Genomic DNA, 19,681 nt, shown 5'->3' with positions numbered 1-19,681 from the left:
GAGCAAAGCTAAGGGTTTCTTTAACAAAGCTGCTCTACTGATTCTGGGTGGGGCAAATGAGAGAAAGCCCATTCAATTCCTATAGGCTTCCTCTCATTTGCCATGTGAGAATCGTTAGCGCAGCTTTGTAAAAGAAGCCCTAAGGGAGGTGTGTGGACACTGGGGAATACAGTAAGGTAGTGGTTATGAAACGTGTCCCGGGGAACCCCAGCCAGCCAGGTTTTCAGGATATCGTCAGTGAATATTTATGAGTTAAGAGTTGCATGCAGTGGCACAGTTCATTCAGATATAATTCATGAATATTCATTGACGATATCTTGAAAACTTGACTGGATGGTGTTTGGGAACCACTGAAGTAAGGAGAGACTAAGAGGGACCTGATATCTCAGAAAAGCTCGCTGGGGAATTCCTGGGCAGTTTCAATCTGTGGCAGTGACAAGATCCACATATCATATTTGAATGGGGTTTATTTACATGTTCTTAGCATGTTCCAAAAAGGAAGTTCAAAGAACTGACCAGGAATTTGCCATTATGTTTTCTGCTGTGATTTAATTGTGGCAGCCCAATGTTTTTGAAGTGCAGGAATTTTCCCTTTAAGCTTTGTGGACATTTCTTCTATATGGTGCAAAGGAAAAGGGAAGTACCACCAGGCGCTAACCATAGCTTCACATCTTTTGGGTTTGATTTCTCTTATTTTCAGAGAGGGGGAGACCAATCAATACCAGATCCTGCTTCCCAGACAGACAGCCTGCACAGAGGTGCTATACATATGCAGTTAGCTTTCCCACAATGAGTCATAACTCCCCCAGCCTTCTCCTGTTCACTGCACCCAGCCCCCTTCCCCTGGCATGTACTTTGGTAATAATGCTGCTTTTTACATCCCTCTTCTAGCCAGAGCAGACGTGAGCTGAGCTCGGAACTGGAAATTGCAGGAGAAGCCCGTTAGAAAGGAACACTGGGAGCTCTTTGTTGTAGTAGTGGAAGGACAAAGGAGACGGAAAGAGAAGAGTAAGATTTTTGAGGGCCATATTTATTGCACACCGCAAATTTTCACACTCTTACAGATTCTGGACTCTCGATCCTTGCTGTCTCCCGTTCGAGGTAAATCATGTATTTATTTCTTTAATTTCCACTGCTTGGTTTTTCTTTGCAACAAAAATAAGAGGCAGGAAAACAAGAAATATGTGTAGAGTGTAAAAAAAAATCCCAAATCTGAGAATGCACACCTGTTATGATAGTAACAGTTCAGCTTGTAAAGATAGCTTTTCTGGGAAGAAAGGAAGCTGATTAACATCTCCTTAGGAACTCAGAGAGGAAAAGCAGTTTGTATTTCTGTGCAGGAAGGCAGCAGGGCTCAAAATTGGCCTGGGAACCTATCGCTGATCATGTCTTGGGATTGAAGGATATATTGGAAATAGCTGGCACAAAGATGGGAAAAGGGCAGGGCTACTCAATTCTGGTCCTCAAGGTCCACAGGCAGGCCAGGTTTTCAGGATATCCACAATGAATATGCATGAGAGAGATTTGCCTGCACTGCCTCCTTGGTATGCAAATCTCTCTCATGCATATTCATTGTGGATATCCTGAAAACATGGCCTGCCTGTGGACCTTGAGGACCGGAATTGAGTATCCTGGTGTAGGTGAAGGTGCTGGAAGTCCTATGAGCATGGGGAGAAATATGTTCTTTGTTCCCCCTTCCCTATCCCAACCCCCACTTCCTCTGGTTCAGTGGTTGTGCCTACAGATCTGCAGTGTTCTTCCTGTCTGCCTCCAAATCACTAGTTGTAGAGGCCTGTGACTATTATTGTGGCACAGTCAGTCACTGGCATCCCATCCTCTTAGGCCTGGTGGCTATGAGAAGGTCTCTGTATATCATTCATGAAGAGAGAGTTTGTCACATAACAATAAGGCAGAATTATGAAAGACGAGAAAATGAAAAATATAATTGTATTTTCAGAGAAAAAAAAGAGGAAAGGGGATGGGATATGATATACCTCCTTTCTATGGTTACAATCAAAGCAGTTTACATATTATATACAGGTACTTATTTTGTACTTGGGTTAAGTGACTTGTTCAGAAGCAGAAGGAACTGTTTCTTTTAGAGTTGGTGGTGGATCATTTAGAAACAGCGAAAAATAGAGAGTGGCGGCAGATAAAGACCATATGACCTATCTAGTCTGCCCATTCATACCATCTACCATCCGATCCTCTCCTTTAGAAACTTGGAAACATACCACCCGATATTCAGCGCTATATAACTGGCCAGGAATGGCTCCTGGCGGTTAAATAGCCTAAAGCCGGCTAAGCTTTAATATTCAGCGTGAGATAGCTGGCTATTTCGGCTGAATATTAGCAGGTAGTGGATAGCTCAGTCATTGGCTATATCGCTCAACATAGCCAGTTAGCGTCAATATTGGCTGACCAACTAAGTTTAGTGGCCAGATAGACCCACTTAAGTAGCAGGTCTATCTTTGGCTACTATAACTTAGCCGGTCAGCTGATGACATTTGGCTTAACCGTCTATGTTCAGACCACCCCCCTCTCCCCCCCCCCCCCCCCAAAAAAACGGAAATTCAATTCCGGTGGCCGGATAAGGCACAGCATTGAATTTCCTGGTTCGTCGCTTACTGATGGAGGCAGGCTCACTCTTGTGGTCTGAATATCAGCCCCATAGACAAGTGTAGGCAGATAAAGACCATATGGCCTATCCAGTCTGCCTATCCATGCCATTTACTCTTGCTATCACACCCTTAGAGATCCTTTGTACTTGTTCCAAGCTGTCTTAAATTCAAATACTGTTTTTGTCTCCACCACTTCTACCGGAAGACTGTTCCACAAATTCATTACCCCATTCTGTGAAGAAGTATTTTCTCAGGTTACTTGAGTCTATACCCTTTCACCTTCATCCTATGCCCCCTCATTCCAGAGCTTGCATTCAGTTGAAAGAGATTTGATGCCGCATAAGTAAAGTCTCTATCATATCTCTTCTCTCTTGCTTTTCTTCCAAAGTATACATATTGAGATCTTTAAGACTTTCCCCAAACTCTTTATGATGAAGACCACTGTTTTGTTTGATCTTATTGTTTTATACGGAGAGGGAAGTCTCTGCAAAGTGTTATTTGTTATTTTCCTCTCACTGTTACAAAAAAGGTCATTCTCTCTTGGTTTGAAGTGGCCTTTCAAAGGACATGGGGAAGAATTTTATCTCCCGAACTCCCCTGGGGACCTGTTCACATTAATGGGGGAGTCTTAGGCAGATAGGTTAGAAAATACCTGGCTGGGCAGGAGGGGAGGGGTAGAGTGAATTGCTATTCCAGCAATAACTTTTCTCATGATCAGAAGGAGAGAAATCTTCATTCCTCTCTGTCTGAAATATGGAAAAATTAATTCTGTACATTGAATAATTGAGGCCTTCCGCCTCAGAGGCCTTCTGCCTCCTCCAACACCACTTACCTTTTTAGTAGCCACCCTCTGGACCAACTCCATCCTGTTTATATATATTTGAAGGTGTGGTCTCCAGAATTGTACACAATATCCTAAATGAAGTCGCACCAGAGTCTTATACATGGGCATCATCACTTCCTACTGGCCATTCCTCTCCCTATACACCCAAGCATCCTTCTTGCTTTTGCTATCGCCTTTTCTACTTGTTTGGCCATCTTAAGATCATCACATATGATCACACCCAAGCCCTGCTCTTCTTTCGTGCACAGAAGTTCTTCACTCCCCAAAGTGTACTGTTCCTTCTGGGTTTTGCAGCCCAAATACATGACCCTGCACTTTTTAGCATTAAATCTATCCATTTCTCTAGCTTTGCTAAGTCCTTCCTCATGCTATCCACACCATCATGGGTGTCTACCCTAGTGCAGATTTTAGTATCATCCACAAAGAGGCAAACCTTACTAGACAGCTTTTCAGCAATATCGCTTAAAAAAATATTAAAAAGAACTGGCCCAAGAACCAAACCTTGTGACATACTACTGGTAAACATCCTTTTTATCAGAATGAGCTCCATTCACTACTACCCCTCTGTTGCCTTCCAATCAACCAGTTCCTAACCCAGTCAGTCACTGTAGGGCCCATAGTGAGGGCACTCAGTTTATTTATTAATCATCTATGCAGAACCGTGCCAAAGGCTTTGCTAAAATCTAAGTACACCACATGTAGCACTCTCCCTCAATCTCTAGTCATCCAGTCAAAGAAAATAATCAGATTTCTCTGACAAGACATGCTTCTAGTGAAACTGTGTTGACTCGGGTCCTGTAATCTTCTGGATTCCAAAAACTTTACTATTCTGTGTTTTAAAAATGTTTCCATTAATTTACTTACCACAGAAGTCAGATTTACTGGCCTGTAGTTCCTAACCTCTTCCTTACCTCCATTTTTGTGGAGAGCGAACACATCTGTTCGTCTCCAGTCCTCTGGGACCATTCCCGATTGTAGAAAAGCATTGCAAAGGTCAGCCAGTGGAGCCACTAGAACTTCCCTAAGTTCTTTCAGTACCCTCGGATATATGCTATCTGGCCCCATTGCTTTCTCCACCTTTCATTTAGCCAGCTCCTCATGAGATCCTACGTGCTTGTCCCATGCTTTTTTGAATCAGATACAGTCTTCGTCTCTACTACCTCCACTGGGAGGCCGTTCCATACATCCACCACTCTTTCTGTAAAGAAGTATTTCCTTAGATTATTCCTAAGTATATCATCCCCTTTCACCTTCATGCCTCCTCATTTCATTTTTTAAAATTGCCTTTCTCCCAGTACTGAACAGGGACTTTCCCAGTGTCTTTGTAACCTTCTAGGCTATGTTCCCATCTACCCTTTATGCGTAACCCTAAAGAAATTGTCTTGAGCCCTTCTAACCTCCTGGGCTCTTCTTTCCTCTCTATCCTCTACACTTCCCAAGAAGTAGAACAAAGCTCCTTTATAATCTGCTTATCAGATGTAAGTAGGTGTTTATCATTAAAAATGTCTATTTTTTGTCATTAAGAAGACCAATTTTTAATATACAGCTCTACATAATAATCCCTAGAATGGCTTTTTGTTTCTTCAGATGTGGGCTCAGTAGTCCAGTTGTGGCTTATTTCATTTTGATCATTAATGTTGCTATGGAAACTTCTCACACCACCTGCATTCAGTGAATTGTAAGGGGCAGTGGAGTTTTTTTTTTGCAGATGTACTATAGCCATGGATAGGCTTCTCAGTCCCTTTCAACCTCCAACCACTTTATATATTTATTCCATTTGGGATGACAGAGCACATAGCTAGTGACCTGAGAGCACCATGCTAATCTCCAATCCTGCACTTATACTCTGATTTCAAGCAAATCAATGAAAACCTGATCCTAGGCTAAAAAAAAAATAGCATGTCATATGCTAATTCCTAGCATGTACACTAAATCAGCCTGAAATGACATTTGCATGTACATACATGTAAATGAAGGAGTATCAGATGCAAATGAGGCAATATTTTGCATGCCTGATAAAATTTTCTGCATCGCTTGCTAAGTGGCATTTTGGCACACATTAAATTTCTACCAATCCACATGCTAAATCTTGTTTTGCATGAATTTAACAACTACTTTGGCCCTCTTAAATGGTACAGTACGATTCCGATTATCCGGACCATCCACTGCAGGGGGTGGTCCAGATAATCATAAATTCAGATGACTGGAAAAAAACCTGTACTCGATACAGCAAAAACTCAAAAATTAATAAATTAAATAACCTTGCAAAAAACTGCAAGTACAAAAACTCCTGGTGCTCCACTCTATCAGACTGACCCATCCACTCCCACCTCCCCGACGTGCAAGGACCCACTCACTGTAGCAGCACCAAAGCCCTCGCTGCACCAGCTGACTCACTTGCAAGAACTCCGATGCTGACAGATACACATAAGCTGCTGGTCTGGATAATTGGGCATCCGGTTGATCAGCGTTCTGATAATTGGCGTCATACTGTAAATAGAAATAGAGGATGAATGCTTCCAACAGTGGCCAATCCAAGTTACAAGTACCTGGCAGAAACCCAATTAGTAGAAACATTCCATGCTACCAATCCCAAGGCAAGCAGTGGCTTCTCCCATGTCTATCTCAATAGCAGACTATGGACTTTTCCTCCAGGAACTTGTCCAAACCTTTTTAAAACCCAGATACTCTAACCGCTGTTACTACATCCTCTGGCAACAGGTTCCAGAGCTTAACTATTCATTGAGTGAAAAAATATTTCCTCCTATTTGTTTTGAAAGTATTTCCATGTAATTACATTGAGTGTCCCCTAGTCTTTATACTTTTGGAACATGTAAAAATCGATTTACTTCTACTCATTCTACACCACTCCGGATTTTATAGACCTCAATCATGTCTCCGCGCATCCATCTCTTTTCCAAGCTGAAGAGTCTTAACCTCTTTAGCCTTTCCTCATATGAGAGGTGTTCCATACCCTTTATCATTTTGGTCACCCTTCTTTGAGCCTTTTCTAATACTGCTATATCTTTATTGAGATACGACGACCAGAACTGAACACAATACTCAAGGTGCAGTCTTACTATGGAATGATACTGAGGCATTATAGTATTTTCGGTCTTATTCGCCATCCCTTAGTCTTTCACCTTCCCTTATTCTTTGTACTTTCTGAAAGAGTGAAAAATCGATTCATTACTACCTATTCTACACCACTCGGGATTTTATAGACCTCTTTAGCCTTTCCTCATGTGGGAGGAGTTCCATCCCTTTATCATTTTGGTCGCTCTTCTTTGAACCTTTTCTAATTCCGCTATATCTTTTTTGAGATACGGTGACCAGAATTGAATGCAATACTCAAGGTGAGGTTGCACCATAGAGCGATACAGAGACATTGTAATATTCTTGGTCTTATTTCCCATCCCTCTCCTAATAATTCCTGTTTGCTTTTTTGGCTGCCGCTCACACTGGGCAGAAGATTTCAGCATATTGTCTGCAATGACACCCAGATCTTTTTCTTGAGTGCTGACTCCTAAGGTAAACCCTAGCATCAGGTAACCATGATTCGGGATATTCTTTCCAATGTGCATCACTTTGCATTTGTCCACATTAAATTTCATCTACCATTTGGATGGCCAGTCTTCCAGTTTCCTAAGGTCTTCCTGCAATTTTTGTGTTATTTACAAATTTAGATTTATGTGGAATAATTTTTATTGAGTTTTATATACTATTACAGAAATTTATCTTACTGCAAAGTGTAATACAGCCTTTCAATGAAAAACTAGAAGAGTTTCTTAAACATGCAAAATACAAATAATATTGGCTTCCTTAGACCCCTATTTTTTAGAAGGGGGGGGTAGGAATATAGTGAAGATATACATTAAGATAACATGTAAAAGGAAAAATTTATGGTTCCGTGAGTCCCATTTATATCACAACTCTCTATCGTTGTTTGTTGTCTAGGAAAGTCTGAAGCTGATCAGGCATATAAAATATATATTTAACTTGGTTTAACTTAATGACGCATTTACAGGGGTAAGCCAGGAGGAAAGAGCCTCCCATTTTCAATACTTTCGGCCTCATTGAGAGAAAGTTTTTCCGTTTTTCTTGTGTGGATTTAGTCACATCTGGATACAGCCAGATCTTTTGACCGGCAAAAATACGATTTGTTGATTTGAAATAAAGACGCATTACAGCGTTTAAATCCTGCTGAAATACAAAGGAAATTATCAACGTCCCTCTTTCAGGTGAATCTATGTTATTTACAAATTTAATCATCTCACTCATCATTCCGTTTTCCAGATCATTTATAAATATGTTAAATAGCACCGGTCCCAGTACAGATCCCTGCAGCACTCCACTATTCACCCTCCTCCATTGAGAAAAAATGGCCTTGAAGGTGTGTAGAGGGAGATCCTATTCTCCAAGTACTCTGGGCCATTTTTTTAAGGGCCTTGAAGGTTAAACAAAGAGTTTTAAATTTGGCTCTGTATGTACTGGTAGCCAGTGAAGTTTATGCAAAAATGGTGTGATGTGATCACGTCACTTACAGCTTTCTATTAGTCTTGCTGCAGCATTCTGAATCAATTTGGAGCTGGTGCAAACCCTTTGTAGTCAGACCAGTGTAGTGTGCATTACAATAATCCAGTCTTGATCTTTTTTTTTTTATTATTTATTTATTCATTTACATATATCATTAAACAAGAATACATACTTGTCAAGAAATAACTATGCTGTACATTCTTAAAGAAAAGAAAGAAATAATTATTTTAACACAACTACCTACAGCAAGTTAATTAAAGTCCACATTACAGAGATTCAAAATTTACGATAGGAAATAAAGGAAACATAATTTAAGGAAAATCATATTAGATCGGTTACTCATTAAAGATACCCTTTTTTAATTTCTAAACCTAGTATTATGATCTAATTATTCCCCTGTCCTTTTGCAGCCAGGAAAGATGATAGCTGAGAAGGGTCATAGAATACATACTTATTAGACTCATACTTTATTAGACATTTGCAGGGGTACTTTAAAAAGAATGTTGCCCCTATCTGAAGTACAGCAGGTCTCATAAGTAAAAATCTCTGACGGCGTTTTTGAGTTTCCTTAGTAACATCCGGGAAAAGTTGGACCTTCAAACCAAGAAATGTTTTATCTTTATTTTGGAAGAAAGCCTCATCAACCAGTTTTTATCTGGTGATAAGGCTACAGTGGCAATTAAAGTAGAGGGGCTTACTAATTCAGTATCTGAGGATTCTAAAATCCTCGAGATATCTAGGACATTTATCTGAGATACTTGGTTTTTTTGGGGTAAATAATATGTTTGTGTAAATGGAAGAACCATTTCTTTAGAAACTCCTAGTATCTCTGTAATATACTTCCTAAGCATTTCTCTTGGTAAGACCCCCATACTTTTAGGAAAATTCAAAAAGCGGATATTATTATTCCTAGTTACATTCTCCAGAAATTCAGTTCGCCTTCTTAAAGTACACAAATCTTTTATCATGGTCTCTTGATGTACCTGTACAATTTTTAAATCTTTCTCCATTTCTGTTTGTCGGGTAACCATAGTCTCTACCCTAGTTTCAGCTACTTGAACCCTTTGGTCAAGATTAACAATGTCCTGTGAAACTTGTTTTATTTGTGGACTTAATGATTTCCCAAGGTCCACAATCAATGTCCAAAGAGATTCCATTGTAATTTCAGTGGGTCTTTGAGTAAAAGGAAATTGTACCTCTGCAACTTCTGTGGGTTGTTGCTTTCTATTTTCACTTCCAGCTTCCATCAAATCCTGGTAGCTAGATGTTATTTCTGACCCTCCGGAGGCGCCTTGCTCTCCTAGGCTTGCATTCTCCGCCTGATGACTCCCCTCCTCGGTCGGACTGCTTCACTCGTCGGTAGCGTCCCACAGGAAACCGGCGTTGACGTGCTCACTCCCGAGGGTTGCGTGGGAGGTGGTCTAGCGTCGGGGCTGAGCGAAAGCTCCAACCCAGAAGTCTCCGGAGTGTTTCCCTCTCCACCCGATAGACTCAGCGGGTCCGCTCTCGACGTCCTCGGCATCTGGGCTCTTAGGAGGTGAGCGGTCATGGTAGATTGTATTAATTGAGGATTTTGCCGTGGCGGGGCAGCTGAGGAGGACACGCGGCCCCTTCTCTTCGGCATCTTCTCCAAGAGCTGCTGAGCGTCCAATCTAATCAGCAGCCATTTTGAATCTCAAAAATCTCCAGTCTTGATCTTATCATGGTATGCACAACTGAGACAAGGCTTGCCTTCTCATTGTAAGGAGACAGGCAGCATAGTTGTCACAAGTGATAGAAGCTGCTCTTGAAGATTGTTTGGATTTGGGGGATCAGAGTAAGTGTTGAACTGTATTCCAAGGTTCCTGACATGTGATTTGAGGGGGAGTTCATATTTCCCAAAGAGATTTTGATGTGAGGTATGTTCCCACCCTACCCTCTGTTTTCTGTCCATTAACCAATTCCTAATCCACAGAAGGACATTGCCTCCTATCCCATGATTTTTTAATTTTCTCAGGAGTCTCTCAGGAGTAACTTTGTCAAAAGCTTTCTGAGAATCTAGATACACTACATCAACTGGCTCACCTTTATCCACATGTTTATTTATGCCTTCAAAGAAATGAAGTGAATTGGTGAGGCAAGACTTTCCTTGGCTGAACCCATGCTGACTCTGTTCCATTAAACCATGTTTGTCTATGTGTTCTGTAATTTTATTCTTTATAATAGTTTCCTCTATTTTCCTAGGTACTGAAGTCAGGCTTACTGGACTGTAATTTCCAGGATCACCCCTTGAACCCTTTTTATAAATCAGTGTTACATTGGCCACCCTCCAGCCTTCAGGTACTATGGATGATTTTAACCCATTAGTGCCCAACGTTCCCATAAGGGATTTTATTATGGGAACATTGGGCACTAAAGGGGTAATGACAGGTTACAGATCAGCAATTTCATGTTTGAGTTCTTTCAGTACCCTGGGGTGTATGCTATCCAGTCCAGGTGATTTATCACTGTTTAACTTGTCAGTTTGGCTCAGTATGTCTTCCAGGTTCACCGAGACTTCTTTCAGTTCCTCTGCATCGTCGCCCTTGAAAACCATTTCCGGTACAGGTAGATCTCTTACATCTTCTTCCGTAAAGACCAAAGCAAAGAATTCATTGAGTCTTTCCACTATGGCCTTTTACTCCCTTAGTGCCCCTTTTGCTCCTTCATGACCTTATGGTCACACAGATTCCCTCACAGGCTTTCTGCTTCTGATGTACCTGAAAAAGGTGTTACTATCAGACTTATTTTCGAAAGAGAAAGACGCCCATCTTTTGACACAAATCGGAAGATGGGCGTCCTTCTCCCAGGGTCGCCCAAATCGGCATAATCGAAAGCCGATTTTGGGCATCCCCAACTGCTTTCTGTCGCGGGGACGACCAAAGTTCACGGGGGCGTGTTGGAGGCGTAGCGAAGGCGGGACTTGGGCGTGCCTAACAGATGGGCGTCCTTGACCATAATGGAAAAAAAAGGGTGTCCCTGATGAGCATTTGGACAACTTTACCTGGTCCTGTTTTTCTTACGACTAAGCCACAAAAAGGTGCCCGAACTAACCAGATGACCACCAGAGAGAATCGGGGATGACCTCCCCTTACTCCCCCAGTGGCCACTAACCCCCTCCCACCCTCAAAAAACTCTTTAAAAATCTTTTGTGCCAGCCTCTATGCCAGCCTCAAATGTCATACTCAGGTCCATCACAGCAGTATGCAGATCCCTGGAGCAGTTTTAGTGGGTGCAGTGCATTTCAGGCAGGCGGACCCAGGCCCATCGCCCCCCTACCTGTTACACTTGTGGTGGTAAATGTGAGCCCTCCAAAACCCACCAGAAACCCACTGTACCCACATGTAGGTGCCCCCCTTCACCCGTAAGGGCTATGGTAGTGTTGTACAGTTGTGGGTAATGGGTTGGGGGGGGGGGTTGGGGGGGCTTAGCACACAAGGTAAGGGAACTATGTTCCTTGGAGCAATTTGTGAACTCTACTGCAGTGCCCCCTAGGGTGCCCGGTTGGTGTCCTGGCATGTCAGGGGGACCAACGCATTACTAATGCTGGCTCCTCCCACGACCAAAGGGCTTGCATTTGGTCATTTCTGAGATGGGTGTCCTTAGTTTCTATTATCGCCGAAAATCAGAAACGACCAAGTCTAGGGGCAACCATCTCTACGGACGACCTAAATGTCAAGATGTGGGCATCCCCGACTGTATTATCGAAATGAAAGATGGATGTCCATCTTGTTTCGATAATACGGGTTTCCACGCCCCTCCACCGGGACGTTTTGCGAGGACGTCCTCAGCAAAACTTGGGCGTCCCCTTTGATTATGCCCCTCTATGAGTTTTTGTCTCCACGGCAAGTTTTCCTTCATATTCTATTTTTATTTATTTATTAGGATTTATTTACTGCCTTTTTGAAGGAATTCACTCTTTTAGCCTTCTTTGTTAGTGTTCTGCATCAAGCTTAACACTGCTTATGTTGCTTCTTATTTTCTTCATTTGCATCCTTTTTCCATTCTTTGAAGGATGCTGTTTTGGCTCTGATAGCCTCTTTTACCTCACCTTTTAACTGCGCTGGCTGTCATTTGCTCTTATTTACACTTTTGTTAATATGTGGAATACATCTGTCTGGGCTTCCACGATGGTATTTTTAAACCAAGTCCACACCTGATTTAAAGTCCTAACCTTTGTGGCCAACCCTTTCAGCTTCTTTTTAACCATTTTCCTCATTTTGTCATAGTCACCCTTTTGAAAAATTGAATGCTTCAGTAGATTTCTTTACTGACTTCACTCTAGATATCTGCTCAAATTTGATCATGTTGTGATCACAGTTTCCCAGTGGTCCAACACTGTTACCTCGTACCATGCCCTGCATTCCACTAAGGACTAGATCTAAAATAGCTCCCCTTCTTGTCTGTTCTTGGACCAGTTGCTCTAAGAAGCAGTCGTTTATTACATCTAAGAATTTTATCTCCCTAGCACTCCCTGATGTAGCATTTTCCAGTCAATATTGGGGTAATATAAATCACCCATTATTATAATGTTGCCCAGTTTGCCAACTTTCCTAATTTCTGTAAATATTTGTTCATCTGTCTGTTCTGGCGGACGGTAGTACAGCCCTACCAGTATACTCTTTCCCTTCGCACATGGACTTTCTATCCACGAGGATTCCACAGTGCTCTATCTGTTTCATATAGAATGCTTATTTTGTTTGACTCAATTCCCTCTTTAACATATAGTGCAACCCCACCTCCAATTTGATCCACTCTTTCATTGCGATATAATTTGTACCCTGATAACACAATGTCCCATTGATTGTCCTCCTTCCACTAGGTCTCTGAGATGCCTATTATATCTTCATTTAGTGCTATATACTCCAACTCTCCCATCTTATTTTTAGGCTTCTACCATTTGTATATAGACATGTTTTGTGTTTTTTCCTAGCTTCTACAAGCTGCCTTGAAGTTAATGGAGATAATTTGCATCCTTTAATCTGTTCTCCCATTAAACACCCCTGGCTTTCTTTCACCATTATTGAAACCTCTCTATTGGGATTCCTTAAATGTCCTATTTCAATAGTATCATTCAAGGATACTCCACACTGAACAATGCTCTCCTGGGTGACTGTAAGCTCCCCCCCACCATTTTGGTGTAAACACTGCTCTATCTCCTTTTTAAAAGTTAGCACCAGGAGCCTGGTTCCATCCTGGTGAAGGTGGAGTCCATCCTTTCAGAACAGGCTCCCCCTTGTCCAGAATGTTGTCTAGTTCCTAACAAATCTAAATCCCTCATTCTTGTACCATTGTCTCAACCACTGATTGAGACTGTGGAGCTCTGCCTGCCTCTTGGGTCCTGTGCATGGAATGGGGAGCATTTCTAAAAATGCTACCCTGGAGGATCTGGGTTTCAGCTTTCTACCTAGGAGCCTAAATTTGGCTTCCAGAACCTCCCTCTTAAGGTACAAATTGTAAGACACAACAGTACTTTAGAATAATGATAGAACACACAGTTTTGATGGATCTCTTTCTCTCTGTCTACTACTACTACTACTACTTATCATTTCTATAGCGCTACTAGACATACGCAGCACTGTACACTTGAACATGAAGAGACAGTCCCTGCTCGACAGAGCTTGCAATCTAATTAGGACAAACAGGACAAACAAGAGATAAGGGAATATTAAAGTGAGGATGATAAAATAAGGGTTCTGAACAAGTGAATTAGGATTAGGAGTTAAAAGCAGCATCAAAAAGGTGGGCTTTTAGCTTAGAATTGAAGACGGCCAGAGATGGAGCTTGACGTACCGGCTCAGGAAGTCTATTCCAGGCATATGGTGCAGCAAGATAAAAGGAACAGAGTCTGGAGTTAGCAGTGGAGGAGAAGGGTGCAGATTAGAGAGATTTACTCAGTGACCGGAGTTCCCGGGGAGGAATGTAGGGAGAGATGACAGTGGAGAGGTACTGAGGAGCTGCAGAGTGAATGCACTTATCGGTCAATAAGAGGAGTTTGAACTGTACATGGAAATGGATAGGAAGCCAGTGAAGTGACTTGAGGAGAGGGCAAATATGAGCATAACGACACTGGTGGAATATTAGTTGTGCAGCAGAATTTTGAACAGATTGAAGAGGAGAGAGATGGCTATGTACCGCATGCTTACCGTCCGGGTAGCACACGAGACCCCACCGCCAAGTCAATGGGTGGCGGCAAGGTCTCAGACTGAAAATGTCTAGCTCAGAGGCTCAGGATATCTGAGTCTCCAGGCTGTAGTAGGTAGTATCCAGGGAGTTCTGTGCACTAGTAGATCCCGGGAAATGCAATAATGTGTTTTCTCTCCTTAGCCTTGGGATGGTGCAGGGCCCAGTAAATATATGGATGGTTCCCTGGGGTTTGGCCTACCAGGTGGAAACAGCTTATCCGTTAATTCAGTGAATTATTTCAGCAGAGAGGGCTTCCAATTTCCCCAAACTCCCAGAGCAGGGTAGAGTCTTTGTGGCTTCTTGTACCCACTTGGCTTCTGAAAACTAGTTTAGTTTTAATGCACTCACTGGACTAGCAGGTCACAGCTAATATTAAATGATAAGACCAGTTGGCTACGGCATCGGGCATGAGGGTCTTCCTTTACACAAGGGCCCAGGCTGGGAGAATAAAACCAAAGAACAGGATTTGAATCCTGCTTCAAGCGTTATAGCTCTGAAAAGTTTTCTCCAATATTAATACTGGTCAGTAAGGGAACTCCTACTTCCTATAGATTGAAGGGGATAGAGAGATCACCAGAACACTCCTCTTCTTAGTGATAACTTGATGTAATGGAATATACAATTTGCACTTCTATTAGTTGAGGCTGTTGGGATTTTTCTCTTCATTCTAATACTGTGAAAATCTCAATGGCTCTACAGGTGAAATATTAGAGATGTGTCATAGTTTAAAATGACATTTGTGGCTTTATGTTTCTTCTAACCCAAAATCATAGAAAGGGAAAAAAACAATTTTCATGCTACGTTGATTTGGGGTTTTATTGTGCACCAAAAAGATTTAGTGCATGCTAAAATGCATAAATGAAACAACAACAAGAAGAAGGAACAAAAAATATAGCAATGAAATGAAAAACAAAAGAAAATTTATGTGCTTTCACATGCACATACCTATAAAAGATCAGACAAAATTACTACCAGAATAACAGAAATAGCTGTTAGGCCTTCTATTTGCACAATTTTGAAATCACCAATCTTTTCTATAGTTTTTAATTTCTCCCAGCTTCTGGCAGGAAAAATAAAATTCCACAGAAAATACTGGGCATGTAGAAACATATGCACTAAGCACTATGGAATTTTTACCCTTAAGACAATTAGGTTCCTGAACCAAAGATACGCTATTTCAAAACTGTGCAAGCAAAGACATGACAGGCTTTGCACTCGTTCTCTGCCCTACTGGTGCCTAGGGGGTTTGCATGGGAAAACCTTTTGTTTCATTTTGGTGCCTTCGTTGAAAGCCAGCACCATTTTCTTGTATGAAAGAAATTAATAGTGGCACTGGCCTCAGTCTGCTGGCACCATTTGTAATTGCTACACTGGAAGGGCCAAAACAACTAAAAATTGGAACAGGACATGTAGGGGCCCTTTTACTAAACTGTTGCCGCTGGCCCAACGATGGTGCCTGCGGTACTTCCGCTCCCACCGCGAGCCATTTCTTGCTGTTTGAAAAATTGTTCCGTATTTTTTTTACTGCTGGGTTAGCATGGGAGACCTTATCGCCATCTCGATGAGTGGCGGTAAGTGTTTCCCCCCCTCCCCCCGCGAAATAGCCGCACATCAATTGCGAGCTTACCGCAAAGCCATTTCTTTTTTTCCATCTTTTTACCCGCTGCGGTAAAAGGGGACTTCTGTGTGCAACAAAAACACGTTCTGCTGCTTGTACAGGGCCCCTTTTACCGCAGCATAGTAAAAGGTCCATTAGGCGCCACAGTTTAGGTACTGATATATTTAGAGGGGCATTTTGGAAAGAAACGTCCAAGTTGCAATTTGGACGTCCTTGCAAAACGGCGAAATCCAGGGGCGGGGAAACCCGTATTTTCGAAACAAGATGGACGTCCATCTTTCGTTTCGAAAATACCATCAGAGACGTCCAAATCCTTAAATTTGGACATCCCTAGACATGGACGTTTCTGACTTTCGGCAATTTTTGAAACCAAAGATGTCCATGTCAAAAACATCCTAATGCAAGCCAATTGGGCATGGGAGGAGCCAGCTTTTGTAGTGCACTGGTCCCCCTGACATGCCAGGACACCAACCGGGCACCCTAGGGGGCACTGCAGTGGACTTCATAAAATGCTCTCAGGAACATAGCTCCCTTACCTTGTGTGCTGAGCCCCCCAAAACCCACTACCCACAATTGTACACCACTACCATAGACCTTACGGGTGAAGGGGGCACCTATATATGGGTACAGTGGGTTTGTGGTGGGTTTTGGAGAGCTCGCTGTTTCCTCCACAAATGTAGCAGGTAGTGGGGGAGTATGTGCCTAGGTCTGCCTGTCTGAAGTGCATTGCAGTACCCACTAAAACTGCTCCTGGGACCTGCATGCGCTGTGATGGACCGGAGTGTGACATCTGAGGCTGGCATAGAGGCTGGCACGACATATTTTTAAACATGTTTTTTGGGGGTGGGAGGGGGTTAGTGAATACTGGGGGAGTAACGGGAGATCATCCCCGATTCTCTCCGGTAGTCATCTGGTCATTTCGGGCACCATTTTGTGCCTTATTCGTAATAAAAACACGTCCGGATGAAAGTGTCCAAGTGTTCGTCAGGGACATCCTTGGTTTTTTCGATTATGGGTCAAAGACATCCAATTGTTAGGCACGCCCAAGTCCTGCCTTTGCTACGCCTCCAACACGTCCCCTTGAAATTTGGACGTCAAGGTGGCATATAAGCGTGGCAAGCATTTCTTACAACAGGTACAACTTTCTTCAAATCAATCACCTTACTTTCTAATTCTTCCTACTCTCTTACTCATCTATATGTTACAACTTTGCCTTACCCTTCACTACCAATTATAATGTTCTAGTACATATTGCATTGTACATAATGCATGTTGTCATTGCAAGTAGTATACCATGCCATACTTTGTTGTTCGAATATCTTTACTACTCTAATTGCCTCCTGCTCATGTTTGATCTATTCTTACTGTACACCGCCTTTAGTGAATTCCTTCAAAAAGGCGGTAAATAAATCCTAATAAACAAACAAACAAACAAACAAACAGGTGTTGTATTTTACTGTTGTTTAGGGATGATACTATTCAGGAGATTATAAAGGTACATGATAACTTGACAACATAAAAATGTTGTGGAGCAGGGACCAGCTTACCATCGGACAGTAGTACAAGGTTGCAAAGCAGCCATCCAATGGCACTGTCTGCGAAGAGGAATGCTGATGAGGGAGGGCTGAGATATATTTAACAGAAGATTGTCAGTGATCTCTCTCATAGATCCACATGTATTTTTTTTTTGTTAAATAAATTGCTCATTCTCATTTGGGGATGATATGGTGCCCTACCCAGCTGAAGATCTTCTTTGTCGGAACCCCTAGACCACATGAACAATGTGGCAGTTGGTAGCCACTGATGCTCGCCTCCTCCTCCCTCTCCTCCGCTCATTTCATATAAGAACTGAGTGTGTATATGTGTTGTTTGTGGGGGGGGGGGGGGGGCATACTAGTATCGATGCCTGGGAATGTAGCTGCCAACTGCCACAGTGTTCAAATAGCCTGGGGGTTCTGGAGAAAGAGGTCTTCAGCTGGTGGGGCATGCAGATCCCCACCAACCAAGGTATTAATTTGTAACTTTTCATGGGTGGGCAGGCACAGGAGCGGAGAGGAAATGCAAGGGCCCACCCATTCCATCCAATATACTGCAGAAATTTTCTGACTACACCACTAGCACCCAGGACCCCTATACTCTGTGAAGTTCTATTCAACAATTTATAATCTACCTTATGCAAAGATTCAAGGCAGAGTACAGATTAAGAAATCTTCTATATACCAAAAAGATGTAACAGCCAACACGATACATGATAATATATATTAATCAATTATTAATCCAATCAGAAAAAAGTAGGCTTTTAATGCCTTTCAAATAGGATTGAATTTGTCTAATTTGAATAGGAATACTATTCCAAATTTTAGAACCTTGAAAAGAAAAAAAAATGTTCCAACATTGATTTACAATGAACATTCCTTATTGTGGAATAACCCAATCTAAGTGTTGTTTTAAAACGAGAAGCATTGTGGACACTTAAAAAAATTCAAATTTTGAACAAGACTAATAGGGCACAATCTATGTAAAGATTTGAAAATAAGGGTGGCAACTTTAAATGTAATACGTTATTCTGTTGGTAACCAATGAACATGTAAAAGCAACGGAGAGGCTCTTTTGTATCTACCCTTGTTCTCCTAGCCAAGTCATTGATTTGGGTTTCCAAGGTAAGTTTTGCATCTAAGATAACACCTAAGACTTTAGATAATCCTTCAATCTGAAGGCTCTCTCCTGAAACCAAAATTGGTCTCTTGTCCTTCAGTTTATCATATTCACTAAACCATACAATTTTAGTCTTTTGTTTATTCAATTTAAGAACATTTATAATGCCCAGCTGTCTACCAAATAAATTCTGTGTTGTAAAACAAGGATAGTTTCTTCATAATCATCAAGAATAAGATTTAAAACAAAGATATCATCAGCATAGAACAGAACAAAGCTACCTAAACTATGAAACATTTTCCCAAGGGAGCTCGTATAAACATTAAACAGAGATGGCAACAAAGGAGAACCCTGATGCACTCCACAAGTTGGAGCCCATTTGGTTGAAAAAGAATCCTTCCTTTGTACAAAATAACTTTCTTTTTCCTCAAAATTCTGAAAATCACTTTAAGATACTGTTGCCTAGTCCCAAGGAACTAAGGGCTAGATTCTATATATGGCGCCTGAAAAGTCCTTACGGTAAAAAAAAAATACACCTAGGTTATAGTATGCCTAAATTTTATAGAATAGGCTTAGATATCTGCATGGTATATAGAATTACACTGAGTGACTGTCCACATGACCAGATTTAGTCATGTCCATTTAGGCTGTGTTTTACTTGACATTGTATTTATTTATTTATTTGTAGCATTTGTATCCCACATTTTCCCACCAATTTGCAGGCTCAATGTGGCTTACATTTGCCATAGTGGCGATTGCCATTTCCGGTCAGTAGAATTACAAATGGTATTTCATTCAAGTGCGTACATACTTGATAGAGGAATACATTAAGGTATTGCAAATAGATTGTTAAGTTATAGATTGGATTGTAACATATGTTTGTTCATCATTTATAGAAAGATCAGGGTAGAAGTGGTAGTGTTTGTACATTAGAAGCAGTGAGGCTAAGCAGTCAAGTGATACAAGATCGGCTCTGTCTCGTTCATGATCAGTCTTATTGTTTAGTAATTAGGATGGTTGTTTGTGGTATGCCTTCTTGAATAGGTCAGTTTTCAGTAGCCTTCGGAAGCTAGCTAGATCTTGCGTTGTTTTTATGGACTTTGGTAATGCGTTCCATAGTTGCGTACAAATGTAGGAGAAGCTGGTGGCGTATGTGGACTTGTATTTTAGTCCTTTATAGTTGGGGTAGTGGAGGTTAAGGAA

At 41.7% G+C, this 19,681-nt stretch overlaps 1 protein-coding gene across 6 annotated transcripts in view; it reads left to right on the top strand.

Moving 5' to 3' along the window:
• The window catches only part of LOC115480807 (excitatory amino acid transporter 1-like), a 216,673-nt gene that overhangs the window by 94,887 nt on the left and 102,105 nt on the right, over positions 1 to 19,681 (top strand). For 3 of the 6 annotated variants that reach the window (XM_030219724.1, XM_030219725.1, XM_030219726.1), the window contains one exon: positions 892 to 1,101. The exons of the other annotated variants lie outside the window; for them this stretch is intronic. The gene's annotated coding sequence lies outside the window, so the exon portion shown is untranslated. The remainder of the gene's footprint in view (positions 1 to 891; positions 1,102 to 19,681) is intronic. 6 annotated transcript variants of the gene reach the window in all.

This window comes from Microcaecilia unicolor, chromosome 11 (assembly GCF_901765095.1).
Source record: "Microcaecilia unicolor chromosome 11, aMicUni1.1, whole genome shotgun sequence".
NCBI lineage: Eukaryota > Metazoa > Chordata > Amphibia > Gymnophiona > Siphonopidae > Microcaecilia > Microcaecilia unicolor.
This window is presented reverse-complemented; position numbering and strand designations above follow the sequence as displayed.